A 14,578-nucleotide genomic window follows, 5' to 3' on the forward strand; every position below is an offset into this window, starting at 1 on the left:
GGTGTTCCCGGTAACTTAAAATCAGCGAGGGAACACCCGGGGGTTCTAAGAGAAAAAATTGAGAAAGAGATCCGATTGGGCAGGATGGCGGGTCCATTTGTGGAACCCCCACTCCTGGACCTAAGGGTATCACCATTGGGAGTGGTACCGAAAAAGGTCCCGGGCCAATTCCGCATGATCCACCACCTGTCGTACCCTAAAGGATTCTCGGTCAATGACGGCATTGATCCGGAATTGGTTGCAGTAAAATATGCGTCGTTTGACAAGGCGGTGGGGTTAGTGAGAGCGGCGGGTTATGGGGCCTTAATGGCGAAGGCCGATGTGGAGTCTGCTTTCCGTCTGCTCCCGGTCCATCCGAGGTGTCATCATCTGTTGGGATGCAGAATGGACGGAGCCTTTTTGGTGGATTTATGCCTCCCAATGGGATGTTCAATTTCATGTTCCTATTTCGAGAGATTCAGTTCTTTTGTTGAGTGGGTAGTGAAGCAGACGGTGGGGGTTTCTTCTATGGTACATTACCTGGACGATTTCCTGTTTGTTGGGCCAGCCGGTTCTGAGGTATGCGATCGTTTGGTTCGGGCTTTCGGGCAGGTGGCAAGGGATTTTGGTATCCCGGTGGCAGCAGATAAATCAGAGGGGCCCCCAACGTCATTGAGTTTTTTGGGAATCCAGATGGACTCCATTAAGATGGAGTGCAGGTTGCCGAAGGACAAGGTGTCTGACCTCAAATCGGTGATCGGCAGGATGCTGGCGACAACGAAAGCTACCCTTAGGGATATTCAATCTTTATTGGGAAAGTTGAATTTTGCCTGCAGGATAATTCCCATTGGACGGATATTCTGCAGACGTTTGTCATTATTGACGACTGGAGTTTCTGAACCAAGACACCATGTCAGGTTGACGGTGGAGGTCAAAGAGGACTTGAAAGTCTGGCGAACTTTCTTGGAGGAGTTCAATGGACAAGTGATCATGCAAGAGATAGGCTGGTCGGATGACCAGCTATGCTTATTCACAGATGCTGCAGGAGCCCATGGTTTTGGTGCCTATTTGAACGGTCAGTGGTGTGTGGGCAGGTGGCCTGAAATATGGACCGAGTTGGGGTTTAACCAAGAACCTGACGTTCTTGGAATTATTCCCATTGGTTGTGGCATTGAAGATTTGGCCGGAGCAGCTGAGCATCAAAAGGGTTTGTTTCCATTCCGACAACCAGGGAGTGGTATGGGCAATCAACCGTTTAACGGCAAACTCGCCGGCGGTGATACGGCTCCTGAGGGTGTTTGCATTGGAGTGCCTGAGATGCAACATATCTTTCAGGGCAGTGCATGTCCCGAGACGGTTTAACGTTATTGCTGACCCTTTGTCACGATTTCAGTGGGACAGGTTCCGAGAAGTGGCCCCGGAAGCGGAGCGGGATGGAATCGCATGTCCAGAGGACTTGTGGTACCTGGGTTGCCAGGAATGTTGAGATTAATCAGAGGGGCATTGGCCCCTAACACATGGAGGGCCTACGCCCGAGTGTGGAGGACGTGGGAGCGGGTGCTGCAGGAGGAGCGGTATCAAACTTGCAGGAGGAGTGATTTCTTGTTATGGATGAGCTGGGTGAGTTCTTGGGAGAGGGAAGGGCTGTCGCCCTCTGAAGTGCGGAAGAGGATGGCAGCAATGGCATTCCTTTTTCGACTACTGGGTATGGAGGACCTCACAAAAAATTTTGTGACCCGGATGACAGTCAGAGGTTTATTTTGAAAGGGATTCCGGACGGACAGTCGGAGGCAAGTTACTTTTGCGATTCTGCAGGGGTTGGTGTCGGAGCTAAATAGGGTATGTTCATCAAGGTATGAGGAGTTGTTGTTCAGGGCCGCGTTTGTATTGACTTTCTTCGGAGCGTTCAGAGTGTCGGAACTGGTGGGAAAAAAACGGTGGGATGTGGGTGGAATGGGTAGTCAGGACGTAGTGGTGTCGGAAGGGACAGTTGAGCTATGGGTTAGGAGGTCTAAGACGGACCAAGAGGGTAAAGGATCAGTAGTAGTGTTGCAGGCAATTGGCGGGGAATGTTGTCCAGTAAGGGCGGTGAGGGAATACCTTGAGGTGGCCGGTTCTGTGGCAGGCCCGTTGTTGGTTCATGCGGACGGGACGTCATTGTCGCGTTTTCAGATTGTGGCAATAATGCGGAGGGTATTAGGTTTAAGGGGAATTGGGGGCCTGGATTTCAGCTTGCATTCGTTCAGGATAGGGGCGGCGATGGAGGCAGCTAATTTAGGGTTGCAGACTTAGGAGGATTGGGAGATGGAGATCAGAGCGATTTCGGGGGTATGTGAGACTGGGTTTGGTGCCCCAAAACGGGGGGATCTGATAACGTTTTAATTTGTTTGCAGGGCCGGGGAAGTGTTGGATAGTAGGACACTCCTATGTTTACTGGGCGAGAAAGGCAGCAGCAGTGAAGCCAGATGGGACCCAGTTGGGCTTTGACAGGGACCGGCTTATCATCAGATGGTTTGGGATCCGGGGCATGAAATGGTCACAAGTGGTGGGCACGGTGGTGGAGCATGCCAGGCTTTTCTCCCCCCCGAAGGTATTGGCGGAAACGACTTGGGATGTATGCCACAGAAGGTATTAATTGAGGACATAAAAAGAAGTTTTGATAGATTGTGTCAACTGTTTCCGGGTATGGTCCTAGTATGGTCGGAGATTGAGAGTAGGGTAGTATGGAGATCGGCGTGGGACGCAAAAAAACTGGAGGCTTCCAGACGGAAGGTTAATAGAACTGTATCCGGGTACGTAAAGGGGCTGGGGGGTGTTGGCTTACGCCATGTAGAGTTCGAGGGAGAGTCGGGTAAATGTTTTTACCTGAAGGACGGAGTGCACCTCAATGAAGTAGGGCTACATTTATTTAATTTTACTCTTCGTGAGGGGATAGAAAAGGCCTTAGCTTTGGTCGGCGGTACTCGCTAGGGAGCGAGTTGTGGCGGAAGTGCTTGCTAGTTTCTGTTGAGGCTTACGCCTAATGGAACATGGTGGTAGTTATGTGGGGTAAGCAAAGGAATGTGAGGAACGCCCAGCCCTGGAAGGGGTGGGGGCTTAGGAGAAGATAAAAGCAAGCACTGAGGTGGATTGTAAATATTGTTGAAAAGTTAAATAAAGATGTTAATTTATTGGTTTGTTTAATAAATAAGCTGCGGCCTTTTCTCTCCCAATTAGGTGTTGTGTATTTATTGATCAAGGAACGAATAGTGGGAAAATGTGGGGTCAAGGAATATTTTTTAAGAGTTAAAAAGATCACTCACGGTGCATTTCTAAGAAAAAGGTGTTAACAAATAAAATTATACACAAGCAAAATATAAAAGAGAAATAACAGAACCTAAGTCTATGCGTGCTTAAATGCCTGTGCCAGGGAGATTGGCAGGAAAAGATAGTCACTCAATCTGTTGGTACACAAGCTCCCATGTAGAATGACCAACTTATATTATGAGATACATTTATACATTTTCTCTGATATCAGATTGCTTGACCAAACCTCCTTCCAGAGGGGCCAGGGAAATACCCACCCCTTTCTTTCATGACATGTCATAAAGCTCTGAATCCTTGACTGAAATTCTATAGCATCTTATAATTACTTTTATACATATTCAGTGCATACACCCATGTAAGCAATTTCCCAGTGATATCATGAAAATAAATTTGGTATCAAATATGACAAGGTTGTCGTATTTCATCATTTTGTGTTATATATATGGTGAAAGCATGTCTGAGGTTATAATAGTGTCCTCTGATTGACCTCATCTAGCTCTGGGTAGAGGGTACTGTTTTTTATTACTTCTCTTGTGCTGACATTTTTACTTACTTGATGCATCTGTACTCTGTACATATGCAATAACATTTCGTCGAGAGGAACTTAGAAACTATTTATGACAGGAAGGCCTGTTTGGTTATGGAAAATACACAGAGACATACAACCTCTCATGACAAACGCTTACTTTGAATTTTAAATGAACAGTAGATTGTGTCTGACAAATTTAAAAATGTATTTCAATTTGCCAGCTTTATGTATAATGTGACAGCCATCAGCCAATCACAGACTCATATACATACACACTGTGAACTCTTGCACATGCTCAGTAGTAACTTGTGCCTCAGAAATTGTGCATATAAAATGACTGTGCACAATTTGATAGAAGTAAATTAGAAAGTGTCTTGAATCTACATGCTCTATCTGAATCATGAAGATTTAATTTTGACTTTAGTGTCCCTGTAAATACAATTACACAAAAAACAGAAACTAGCTGGCATTTCCATACAAAAAGCACCAATTATAAAAATCAGGAAATGGAGAACCCTTATGGGTGCAAACAAAAGGCATTATTTAAAGCCAGCATAAAAAGCTGAGTTTAAAGTCAGCACTGGAAGGGACAATAGATGTAACTAATCCTCCATTTTATGTTTCTATTATTTTTTAAATACAAAATGGGCTCATGTAGTTTTCAATTTGTAATTAATGTCTCTTTAAAGGGACACTCAATAAAAATTAAACTTTCATTATTCAGATAGAGCATGCCATTTTAAACAACTTTCCAATTTACTTCCATTAACAAATTGTGCAGTCTTTTTTTTATATTTAATATTTAATATTCATGTTCCTACCTGTATACCCTGAAGCATGTGTAACTCATAACTGTCCAGGAAAACATGGCCGAAGTGGAAACCCTAAACAGCATGCCGTCACTTTCCTTGATTGACATGTCTGCTTCCTAAATGACATTTGTATAATTTTCCTAGATTTAAAAAAATTACAGGTAAATTTGTATTACAGAGTGAATCATGTATAATAATGATGTTTCAACTGTGAAGAGGCTGATTGGAAAATGTAGCTGTAGACCAAATAATGTCAGTCGTTGTGGGAAAATGCATAATTGTAAATAACCTTCTAAACTAATTTTGTCTGCTTATATTAAGTTGGAATGATTTATATTACTATTACTATTATTTGTGACCTCTAACAAAGACACACATACTTCCTAGCTTTAACACAGAGGAAATAGTTACAGTTTACAATACCTCTGTCTCACCTAACCTAGTGACCTACTACTATTCCTTTAAGGGATCCCTGGAATAGAACTGCTGTGTGCCTAACTGTTAATTATAATACCCCTAAACCAAAGTACCCCACGATCGCAAACTAACACTACGCTAATAATTATCTAAACTAACACATACCCTGTAATCAAGTAATACAAATGGCTGATGAGGGATACTGTATAATTACCTGTTTTGTTTTACAAAAATGGTGTTAAATTCAAATAGTAAATAACATACAATGATGCTACCATAAGATTAAACAGACAGTAAAGTAAAAATGAAACCTTCATGATTCAAATAACACGTTATTTCACTTTACTTCTATTATCTAATTTACTTTCTTCCTGTGGTATCCTTTGTTGAAAAACATGCCTAGCAATGCACTACTGGAAGCTAGCTGCTGATTGGTGGCTGCACATACAGTATATGTCGCTTGTCATTGTATTCAGCTAGTTCTAAGTAGTTCAGTGTGGCTCCAACAAAGGACACCAAGACAATCAACTTGGAAAGTTGTTTAAAATTGTATGTTATATCTGAATCATGAAAGAAAAATGTTGGATTTCATGTTGCTTTAAGCAAGTGCTTAAAGGGACACTGAACCCAAATTTTTTCTTTCGTGATTCAGATAGAGTAACTTTCTAATTTACTCGTATTATCACATTTTATTCATTCTCTTGGTATCTTTATTTGAAATGCAAGAATGTAAGTTTAGATGCCGGACCATTTTTTGTGAACAACCTGGGTTGTTCTTGCTGATTGGTGGATAAATTCATCCACCAATAAAAAAGTGCTGTCCAGAGGTCTGAACTAATAAAAAAGCTTAGATGCCTTCTTTTTAAAATAAAGATAGCAAGAAAACGAAGAAAAATTGATAATAGGAGCAAATTAGAAAGTTGCTTAAAATTGCATGCTCTATCTGAATCACGAAAGAAGAAAATTGGGTGCAGTGTCCCTTGTTATTTATTCATGGGGAGCATTAACTATTTAATTACATGCTCCAAAATGTATATGTTATTGATGATTTTGCAGTGTTTTGCATGAGGTTCGATACTATGGGTGGCAGGTAGACTAGAACTATTGCCCCAAGACGGTAAACTTGAGAGGTATTTTTTGTTGTTGTCATGATTATGGAAAATGTAATGAGAAGAATTAGTGCTAGATGGGAGGACAAGTAGCTCTTTCAGATGATTATCTTTAAGTGATTTGTATCCATGGAGATACTAGATAAAGTATAGAAGGTAAGAGATCTGGAGTTAAAAAATAGTGTTGAGTGTCATCATTAGATAGATGGCATTGTATTCTAAAGAATCTGTAGTGTGTAAAGATTTTTTTGTTAATTATATCCTTACTGGTCCACACACAAATATGCAATAAAGCACATACACAAACACACAAGTACACTGATCACTACTCACAGGCAAATGTGCAAGTACAGTATAAACAGAACACAAATGAAACCAACTCGTACCCACCCACACATGCACATGTACAAATATAAACACAAGCAGTCACACTGATCACACGGAATAAAACCTTCATTTAATCACATTTTTCCTTTCAGCCTCCATCTTTGCCCCTGTATATAATAATGCTACCTTTTATAATGCCTTATGAGTACAGGCAGCTCTGGTTCAGATTAATATATATAAATAGGTGAGAGTTTTGCAGGAGTGGAAAATTGTATTATCTGCCTATAAAGAAAACAACATGTAATTTGTATCATTACTGCAGTATGGCAGCACTGGAAATGCAAATCTCTGTCCCTGTTCATACTGGCATCTTATGCATGGACCATGTTGGCCAAATAATTAGCAATTCCCTGATCTGAGTATGGGCTAGATTACAAGTGGTGTGCTAAATATGTTTTGCACTCAAACACCACTAAAAGTATGTATTACAAGTTAAAAGTAAATTGTTTGCTCACAAGATAGATAATTCGTTTAATACCCATTCCCTAGTTTTGCATAACCAACAGTTATATTAACACTTTTTACCTCTGTGATTATCGTGTATCTAAGCCTCTGCAAACTGCCCCTTTATTTCAGTTCTTTTGACAGAATTGCATTTTAGCCAATCAGTGCTGACTCCTAGGTAACTCCACGTGCAAGAGCTCAATGTTATCTATATGACACATAACCTCTAGTGGTGAAAAACTTTCAAAATGCTTTCAGATAAATTAGCATATGAACCTCCTAGGTTTAGCTTTGATCTAAGAATACCAATAGAACAAATTAAAATTGGTGATAAAAGTAAATTGGAAAGATGTTTAAAATGACATGCCCTATCTGAATCATGAAAGTTTATTTTGGACTAGACTGTCTCCTTAATATTTAACATTCTAATGTTCTTCACATAAAAGAAAATATTCTTTTTATTTTATATATATATATATATATATATATATATATATATATATATATATATATATATATATATGTAAAATATATTTCAAAATGCTTTCAGATAAATTAGCATATGAACCTCCTAGGTTTAGCTTTGATCTAAGAATACCAATAGAACAAATTAAAATTAGTGATAAAAGTAAATTGGAAAGTTGTTTAAAATGACATGCCCTATCTGAATCATGAAAGTTTATTTTGGACTAGACTGTCCCCTTAATATTTAACATTCTAATGTTCTTCACATAAAAGAAAATATTCTTTTTATATATATATATATATATATATATATATATATATATATTTATTTATATATATATATATATATATATATATATATATATAGGTAAAATATATTTCTATGCCCATATATTGTGTTTGTGTAGTATATATATATATATATATATATATATATATATATATATATATATATATATAAAAATGTATATATATATATATATATATATATATATATACACACACTCACCGGCCACTTTATTAGGTACACCTTGCTAGTACCCGTTTGGACCCCCTTTTGCCTTCAGAACTGCCTTATTTTTTTGTGGCATAGATTTAACAAGGTGTTAGAAACATTCCTCAGACATTTTGGTCCATATTGACATGATAGCATCAAACTGTTGATGCAGATATGTCGGCTGCACATCCAAGATGCGAATCACCCTTTCCACCACATTCCAAAGGTGCTTTATTGGATTGAAATCTGGTGACTGTGGAGGCCATTGGAGTATAGGGAACTCATTGTCATGTTCAAGAAACCAGTTTGAGATGATTTGAGCTTTGTGACATTATCCTGCTGAAAGTAGACATCAGAAGATAGGTACATTGTAGTCATAAAGGGATTGACATGGACAGCAACAATACTCAGGTAGGCCGTGGCATTTAAACGATGCTCAATTGGTACTAAGGGGCCCAAAGTGTGCCAAGAAAATATCCCCACACAATTACACCACCACCAGCCTGAACCTTCGATACAAGGCATGATGGATCCATTCTTTCATGTTGTTTACGCCAAATTCTGACCCTACCATCTGAATGTTGCAGCTGAAATTGAGACCCAAAAGGCCAAGCAACGTTTTCCAATCTTCTATTGAACAATTTTGATTATCCTGTGCAAATTGTAGCCTCAGTTTCCTGTTGTTAGCTGACAGGAGTGGAACCTGGTGTGGTCTTCAGCTGCTGTAGCCCATCTGCATCAAGGTTAGACTTGATGTGTATTCAGAGATGGTATTGTGCATACCTTGGTTGTAATGAGTGGTTATTTGAGTTACTGTTGCCTTTCTATCATCTCGAACCAGTCTGCCCATTCTCCTCTAACTTCTGACATCAACAAGGCATTTTCATCCACACAACTGCCGCTCACTGGATATTTTCTCGTTTTCAGACCATTCTCTGTAAATTTTAGAGCTGGTTGTGTGTAAAAATCCCAGAAGAACAGGAGTTTTTTAAATTCTCAGACCACCCCGTCTGGCACCAACAACAACAACAACCATGCCAGGTTTAAAGTAACTTGAATCCCCTTTCTTTCCTATTCTGATGCTCGGTGTGAACTTCAGCAAGTTGTCTTCACCACGCTTGATGCCTAAATGCATTGAGTTGCTGCCATGTGATTGGCTGATTAGCAATTTGTGTTACCAAACAATTGAACAGGTGTACCTAATATAGTGGCCAGTGAGTGTGTATGTATATATATATATATATATATATAAAAATAAATATATTAATATATTCAGATATAGATAAATAGATAGATAGATAGATAGATAGAAGATAGATAGATAGATTCAAAACTACAAAGAACATTTTCTTCTATGTGAATAACATTGGAATGTGAAATATTTACATTAAAACACAGAGAAACATAATTAAAGTTCTTGAAATTGAATAAATATTAGTTTTAATGTTTCAAGGTATTTGTCTGGAAAGGAACCCAAAGTCTGTATATATATGCTTGCAGAAAAAATACTTTCGTTTTGAAAACCAGTTTTTTCTCCAACTTATGGGCACAGCTATGGGCTCCAGTGTGGCACCTTCGTATGCCAACTTATTTATGTTGGAATTTGAAAACAATGGAACAATGTGCTTCCAAAGGTCAGAAATGATCTATTTCAAGAGATATATCGATGACCTACTACTGGTATGGACAGGAAGAGGACCTCATAACATGGTTCAATGAACTCAACTCAGAACATCAATCATTGAAATTCAAGATGAATCACAACAGGAACAAAATAGAATTCCTAGATCTTATACTATACAAAAAGGACAATAGGATTAGCACCACATTGTACCGAAAACCAACGGATAAAAATTCTTTATTGGAGGCTTCAAGCTTCCATCCATCTGCCTTGAAGAAACCCTTCCAAAATCTCAATTCATCAGGGTGGTAAGAAATAACACAGATGAAAAGCAAGCAGAAATACAAGTGGAGGAGATGAGACAACGTTTCCTACAGAGGGGGTACCATAACCGACTTCTGAATGAACATATATCTGCACTGAATGACAAGGATGTCAGAAACAAAATGATGAATGTGGTGAGTGAGGACAAAATGACCCTGGCTATGACATACTCAGCAGATAAAAATGAGTCTGGTAGAATTCTAAAGGATAATTTTGAGATACTCTGCAGTGATGATACACTACCCTTCAATAAGATGGACACACCAAGGATAGTATTCAGAAGAGGAAGATCTTTAAAAGACATTCTACAAAAAACGGACCCGACACATTGCTACAAGACAAAGACATGGTTGGATAATACAAAACCCGGTTGCTACAAATGCAGCGGTTGTACCACATGTAATGGAATGCTGACGGGATACTTCTTTCATCATCTGAGGAACAGGAAAAAATACTTCCATAAACACAGGTTGACATGCATCACAAAATTTGTGGTATATTTACTACACTGTCCTTTTAGTTTGTTTTATGTAGGAAAAATGTGTGATGATCTGAGGACAAGGATGGCTAACCATAGAAGTGCCATCCATGCAGCTATCAAGAACAAAGAGTCAGAACAACCTGTGGCACGCCACTTCCTACAGAAAAATCATAATGTATCAGAGTTGAGATATACTCTCATTGATCATGTCCCTCCGTTGACACGAGGAGGGGACCGGAATAAGATACTTATGCAGAGAGAGGCTAGATGGACTTTTGAACTGGACACACTGATCCCGAAGGGCCTTAATACTAAAATTGAATGGCACAGCTTTCTGTAACGTCCCGGTGCCAATCTTTCCATGCCTACCACAAATTACATTTCTGTATTTGCTAGATGTATATACTGTGAAGGATAGAAGGGAAAGAGCGCAGACTCAAGTGCAATATTTAAAGTTTTTATTCAAGCAACAGACAAATAACAAATTGAACACTCACAAGATAGTGCATAAATTTATGCATATAATAGCCGATTGCTAGGTCCCAAAAACCGATCCTTATGGCAGTGTTTCCAAGGATGTATCACAGGTCAGTTCACGTTGCCGGCTTTGCAAACGAACACACCCGCTCTGCAGTCGCGGGGCTGATGACGTTTCCTGTAGCCGTCTCAAGGAGTGCTGGATCACTGACAACTCCTGGACTACGGATCCCGCCAGGGGTCAAAAAAGCTAAGCAAATTCTACGCGTTTCGTCTCGTATCGTCGAGACTTTGTCAAGAATGCTTAGCTACACATATTTGCGCATTATATACCCTTGATGGTGTAAGCATAATTAATCCCAATTAATTGATAAGTGTTACATATAAGGGTATATAAAGGGCAAAGAATGTAAAATAGTTGATACAATTGTAAATACATAATAATTGATAAAAACATTTTTTAAAAAACAATGGCATTAAATATAGCAGTAAAAATATCAAGTTCTATATTGATAATACAATAATTGCAATTAATACCTCTATACCAAGTTTTAAAATATATGCAAAAAACTATGAAACATGAACACAAATTAATAATACTCCAAGATGATTATATATATAAAATTGTTAAAATACATAGAACTACCACAACAATTGAATATGATAAAAAGAATGGTTAATTTCATAAAAAAGCCTGGATATCTAATTCTATATTTAACCCTTTGGGTTCCAGACAGTCTAGTGTTTTTATCCAAAAGGTTTCCCTTTGCCTTAACTTCAGCAGTCTGTTAGTATCCCATTTGTCTGGTGCAACCCATTCAATAATTTTAATGCTAAGCTCATTAGGGTTCTGATTGTGACATACTAACAGACTGCTGAAGTTAAGGCAAAGGGAAACCTTTTGGATAAAAACACTAGACTGTCTGGAACCCAAAAGGTTAAATATAGAATTAGATATCCAGGCTTTTTTATGAAATTAACCATTCTTTTTATCATATTCAATTGTTGTGGTAGTTCTATGTATTTTAACAATTTTATATATATAATCATCTTGGAGTATTATTAATTTGTGTTCATGTTTCATAGTTTTTTGCATATATTTTAAAACTTGGTATAGAGGTATTAATTGCAATTATTGTATTATCAATATAGAACTTGATATTTTTACTGCTATATTTAATGCCATTGTTTTTTAAAAAATGTTTTTATCAATTATTATGTATTTACAATTGTATCAACTATTTTACATTCTTTGCCCTTTATATACCCTTATATGTAACACTTATCAATTAATTGGGATTAATTATGCTTACACCATCAAGGGTATATAATGCGCAAATATGTGTAGCTAAGCATTCTTGACAAAGTCTCGACGATACGAGACGAAACGCGTAGAATTTGCTTAGCTTTTTTGACCCCTGGCGGGATCCGTAGTCCAGGAGTTGTCAGTGATCCAGCACTCCTTGAGACGGCTACAGGAAACGTCATCAGCCCCGCGACTGCAGAGCGGGTGTGTTCGTTTGCAAAGCCGGCAACGTGAACTGACCTGTGATACATCCTTGGAAACACTGCCATAAGGATCGGTTTTTGGGACCTAGCAATCGGCTATTATATGCATAAATTTATGCACTATCTTGTGAGTGTTCAATTTGTTATTTGTCTGTTGCTTGAATAAAAACTTTAAATATTGCACTTGAGTCTGCGCTCTTTCCCTTCTATCCTTCACAGTTTATCTTGTTGGGGACCCTGGAGTTTACCCCTACTTTGGAGGAGCAGCGACCATTCACTTTATTTTACAATACATTATTCAATACTCCTGATATGCAAAGACTGTAAGTAATTTATCAAAACGGACTATATATATATGATCTTTTCCTGGACTGAAGTTTTTTAATTATTTATACTATTGTTATTTTTTTATGTACTAGGGTATGTATATTATGTCATTTAGTACTTTTGATATTCAGGCTTGATTTTTATCCTTATTTTATTCTAAGTTAGCGCCCGGTTGTGTGTCACTCTGTTGCACACATATCCTGTTTTAGATGTATATACTGTATATGTAATTCAAGTTCAGTTTAGGCAACTTAGTTAGATGTAACATTGTGTGTGATTTTGTGTACAATTTTCTATTTGTACACTGCCGCATTGCGTCGGTCTAATATTGACCACGGATATATTAGTTAATTGGCGCTATGTATATGCCCTTACTATAGTCTACTATGGTCAATTGTGTTTTATTTTGTGTTTTATTTTGTGTTTATATGCTTTCCAATAGAGATAGCCATTTGAGCCCTAGGAATAGTTATAATAGCCCCGTATTAATATAAAGGTTTCTTGACATGCTGATTAGAGATTTAGCGTTTTTAACAATTCTTTACATTTCTTTATGTTTTTAAGTTTATATGTATTTTCTGGGTAATAGTAGAGATAGTTAACACATTGGACACTATGCGTCTAGCATGCGATTAGATTAGTTGCTAAGTTACACATATCCACAGCGTCCATTAGTGACGCTCGCACAGGCACTGGGTAATTACCGCTACACATAATTTGGTAAACTGGTGTTCTATAAGTCACGTTAGCGGATATTATATGGTCACTTTAAATAACACACATATGTTGTCAATTATTGTATAGAATCTACTGTTTAGGTGCATCTAGAATTCTTAGAATTCTTAGTGTTTGGTTGCTAGGCTACATGCAATGCTTATTAGTGATGTATGCTAAGTGCTTGCTAACACCTGGTTTTGCACACAAGGTAATTAACGCTTATTTGAAACATATGTATGGTGAACAGGGTATTTAAGGTAGGTTGTTGAGCATTTCATTGTTGTTGTTTGAGTCTGAGGACGGGGGTAAAACCCTGAAACGTCACTCTTTTGGAATAAAGTTTTTTGCCACTTCAAACCCGGTGAGTGCCTGCTTTTGTTGGAGGTCTATGAAATATGTTGCTGAGCACCCCGGTCAAAAGCATTGTATCGTGTGAGTGCTAAACTGCTGTGTACTGGTTATATATATGTTTATATATGTATATGCATGTGTTTATATGTGTATAACATATATACTCATATTAACACATAAGTACACATTTATATACGTATGCATTTTTCTTACACTTTATGCTAGGTCTCACTTACTTAGTTTGCGCTCGTAATACGCATGCAAGTTAGAGTGGTCGCGAAAATGCTTATATAATAGTGTGTCACTTGTAATCTAGCCCTATTTCTGAGCTCAAGATGCAGACCATAGATGCATACTGAGAATAGAAAAGCAGAAATACGACGTGGAACTCCTTTGTTTATTTAGGATTTCATTAACAACTTGTTTTTCCTAATAGTTTGAGTGTCTGTCAATAATCTAAATGTTAATGTTCTGAGGCAGTTAACTGCCAAATGAGTTAGAAAACATTACGGCTAGATTACGAGTTGTGCGTTAGGTTAAAAAAGCATCGTTAAGAGGTCCTAACGCTGCTTTTTAATGCCCGCTGGTATTACGAGTCTTGAAGGTACAGGCTCACCGCTCACTTTTTTGGCCAGACTTGGAAATACTGCAAATACACTTACGTAAATTGCGTATCCTCTTTTTTCAATGGGACTTGCATAGCGCCGGTATTACGAGTCTGCCAAAAAGTGAGCTGTAGACCCTCTCCTGTCAAGACTGGTACAGCATTTTAAAGTCAGTAGCTAAGAGTTTTATACTTCAAAGCCGTAGCATAAAACTCTTAACTA

Source organism: Bombina bombina, chromosome 5 (assembly GCF_027579735.1).
Source record: "Bombina bombina isolate aBomBom1 chromosome 5, aBomBom1.pri, whole genome shotgun sequence".
In the NCBI taxonomy this organism is placed as follows: Eukaryota; Metazoa; Chordata; class Amphibia; order Anura; family Bombinatoridae; genus Bombina; species Bombina bombina.